Source organism: Cebus imitator, unplaced genomic scaffold (genome assembly GCF_001604975.1).
Source record: "Cebus imitator isolate Cc_AM_T3 unplaced genomic scaffold, Cebus_imitator-1.0 Scaffold356, whole genome shotgun sequence".
Taxonomy (NCBI): Eukaryota; Metazoa; Chordata; class Mammalia; order Primates; family Cebidae; genus Cebus; species Cebus imitator.
The window spans coordinates 2465218-2468683 of record NW_016107671.1 but is presented as its reverse complement, the minus strand read 5'-3'; the positions used below and the strand labels follow the sequence as shown (position 1 = coordinate 2468683).

Below are 3466 nucleotides of genomic sequence, written 5' to 3'. Positions count from 1 at the left end.
GCGGAGGTTGCGGTGAGCCGAGATCGCGCCATTGCACTCCAGCCTGGGTAACAAGAGTGAAACTCTGTCTCAAAAAAAAAAAAAAAAGAATTAATTCCTCTTCAAAAATCTAACTCCCTTGTCCTTTGTTCTGTAAACTGCCCCTTCCCGCTACTGCAACCCATACCTTCTTAAATAGCCAATCGGAATCACCTTAGATTGCGTAACCCCAGCCTTTGAGGGAAGGACCCCTGCTCTCCTTCGTCAGGTGTGCCCTGGCTCTTCGACTGTTGCAGGTTCGGGCAGCAGCATTCTGCAGAAGTAAAGTTTGCCTTGTATAACTTTTCTCTGGAGTGCTGGTCTCTGCGGCACCGAGAACTTATTTCTAACAATTCGGGGGCTGTCAGGGATTTCCTTTCTCCTCTGGGGAGAAGTCCCTGACCATCTCGTGAGGAGACCGTCCCACTGCCTTGTTGCGGTGGCCCCAGGGGCAGGGGGATCGAGACCTCCCCCAGTGTGAGGAATAAACCCAGACTCAGCAACGCGGGCAGAAAGGATCCTCTGGACGAAGGTAAGAAACGTCGCGGGGGCGACAAAGTATTTCCTTGGTGGTCGGGATATCTTGGAGGTTGAAAGTGTGCGAGTGAGACGCATGATTTCGTGCAAGAAATCTCCAGTAAGGGGCCTCTAGGGAAAAGGAAAGGCAAGAAATCTCTGAGACGAGGATTGAGCCTCATACCAAACCTCCAAGATGGGCAATGCGCCAAGTAAGGCAGGAAACGGGAGGGATAAAGCTAGTTATAATAATACTCCTGATAGTCTCCTAGGTTTCATGTTAAATTATTGGAAGGATAATGAGAAGACTAAACACAAGAAAAAACAGCAAATGATAAAATATTGTTGTTTTATTTTGCTTGGGAAGTGCCTAAATGCCCTCCCCAAAGAAAACTTGAATGCGAGGTAGAGCAATGTAAAAAGGATATTTAGAACTTCCCCTTCCCGTCTGCCTCTAAGGAATCAGCTCTAACTCTCTTCCCCTTAAGAGAGGTCCCTGGGAGGAGGAGGGGGCACTGGCTTCGTGAATGCCCCCTTAACCAGCTCAGAAGTTCGAAATTTTAAAAAGGAGCTCAAGCCACTTTTAGATGACCCATATGGAGTGGCAGACCTGACTGATCAATTTTTAGGGCCCCAGTTGTATACTTGGGCCGAGTTCATGTCCGTTAGGCATCGTCTTTTCAGGGAAAGAAAGGGGCAGGACCCACAAAGCCGCTATGGAAGTCTGTGAACATGAACACCCTCCTGGCCAAAACGTTCCTGCAGCAGACCGAAAATTCCCAGCCAAGACCCTCAATGTGATAATAACAGTGCAGCCCACTGAGAAAATATGAAAGATCTCAGAGAAATGATAAAGGAATTCAAGAGTCAGTGGCCCAAACTCAAAACCTTTCTGGAGCATTTGATATACAACAAAGAAAAGAGGAAGGGCCTATGGAATTTTTAGATGGACTAAAAGAGCAAGTGAGAAAATATGCAGGCCTGGATTTAGAGAACCCCCTTTGGCAAGGAATTAAAGCTACATTTTGTTACAAACAGTTGGCCAGACGTTGCTAAGAAATTGCAAAAGAGAGAGAATTGGAAAGATTGAGCTGTGGAAGAGCTTTTGAAAGAAGCTCAAAAAGTTTATGTAAGAAGAAATAAAGAAAAGCAAAAGCAAAGATTGTTATCCAGCTTCCAACAGGGGGCTCCAAAACGTGGGGCCCGTTGCCGGGAGACCCCTACACTCCTAGACAAAGCCTCCAGGGGGACAAAACTTAGAAAGGATCCAAGCCCTCATTTGCCAGGCCCTATAAGGGACATAGGGAGGCAAAGCCAAGGAACTCCAGAACTGGAAGGGAATAAGGACAAAATAAATGTTTTAAATGTGGAAGAATAGGTCATTTCAAGAGGACATGTCCCGAATGGGAAAAAGAAAGATCATTCCACTTACTGCCTTCTGTCTCTTTTACATTGAGTCCCACCAAGAGCCCTTAATAAATTTAGAGGTGGGACCCAAACGTGAACATATAACCTTTTTAATAGATTCTGGAGCAGCTGGCTCCTCTGTTCCCTTCCACCTAGTGTCACCTGCTCCTCAGAGGAGCTGTGTGTCTCAGGGTAAAGGGAGAAGGATTTGAAGCAAAAATTTTAGAAGGCATAGAGATCAGATACCATTGGGGGAAACAGCAATGAAGGAAGGGTTTATAGTGTGCCTACATTAACTGGTTATAAGTAATGTATTAAGGAAATCAGGAAAAATAAACCACAGAAGGCCGCAGAGGCCTCTGGGGAGGAAGGCCTCTCTATGCCAGCATGTTCCCATGTACAGAGTGACCCAAGCTCTGACATTTTAAACACAGTGCTCAAAGAGATAACATTCCTTTGAAGCCCTGGAATGTAGCCAGATATGTAGGCTCCTTGTTAAGCCCATTCCCACCAGCTGCACATAGATAATTACCTATAAAATAAGCATATGCTTTAACTCTTAGGAAACTCACATAAACCTTCACTGCTATTAATCTTAGGTTTGACACACAGCTTCCCTTACACCAATTCACCCCACCATCTGCACTATCGATCAAAGAGATTGTATACAATAAATACTGTGGAAACCAGAGCCCCGGGCCTTTGCAGCCTCCCTTTTGCGTTGGCCCCTCTTCCCACTTTATGCACTTTTAACCTGTCTTTGTCTCATTCCTTTGTTGCCACCAAACTCGGGGTACCCATGGGTAGTGTGTGGGCGCTGGCACCCTACAAATACAAAGACCGATCAACCCACATTAAATTTTTGTTAATCCCTGAAGCAGGAATTAACTTATTAGGAAGAGACTTAATGCTAAAACTAGGTATCAGCCTACATGTTGGCCCAGAGAGATTCCTTAGCTCATTAAATCTACTTACCACCGCAGAGGAAAAATACATTCATCCTGATGTCTGGTCAAGGAAGGGAAATTGGGGAAGACTCCATGTCTCTCCAATACATATTAAGTTAAACACCCCTAGGGAAATAACCAGAAGGAAACAATATCCCATTCCCCTAGAAGGTAGAATAGGTTTAAAGCCTATAATTGAAGGTCTCATTCAAGACAGGCTGCTTGAACCCTGTATGTCCCCTTATAACTCCCCAATACTGCCTGTAAAGAAATCAGATAGGTCATACCAACTAGTGCAAGATCTCCAGGCTATCAGCCAAATAGTTCAGACTACCCACCCTGTTGTCCCTAACCCTTAAACCATCCTCAACAAAATTCCATGTGACCATTAATGGTTCACGGTAATAGATTTCAAGGACGCCTTCTGGGCATGCTTTTGAATGGGAAGATCTCCATTCTGACAAGCAACTGTACTGATGGACACTCTTGCCTCAAAGCTTCACAAATTCACCTAATCTCTTTGGTCAAATCCTAGAGCAAGTTCTAGAGCAAATTTCTTTTTTTTTTTTTTTTTTTTT

At 44.7% G+C, this 3466-nt stretch overlaps 1 long non-coding RNA gene across 1 annotated transcript in view; it reads left to right on the top strand.

The window, feature by feature from the left end:
* Positions 1-70: 70 nt before the first annotated feature.
* The window catches only part of LOC108287919, a 7953-nt gene continuing 4557 nt past the window's right edge, over positions 71-3466 (top strand). Inside the window, exon 1 of the long non-coding RNA XR_001818509.2 lies at positions 71-550. This is a non-coding gene — a long non-coding RNA (uncharacterized LOC108287919). The remainder of the gene's footprint in view (positions 551-3466) is intronic.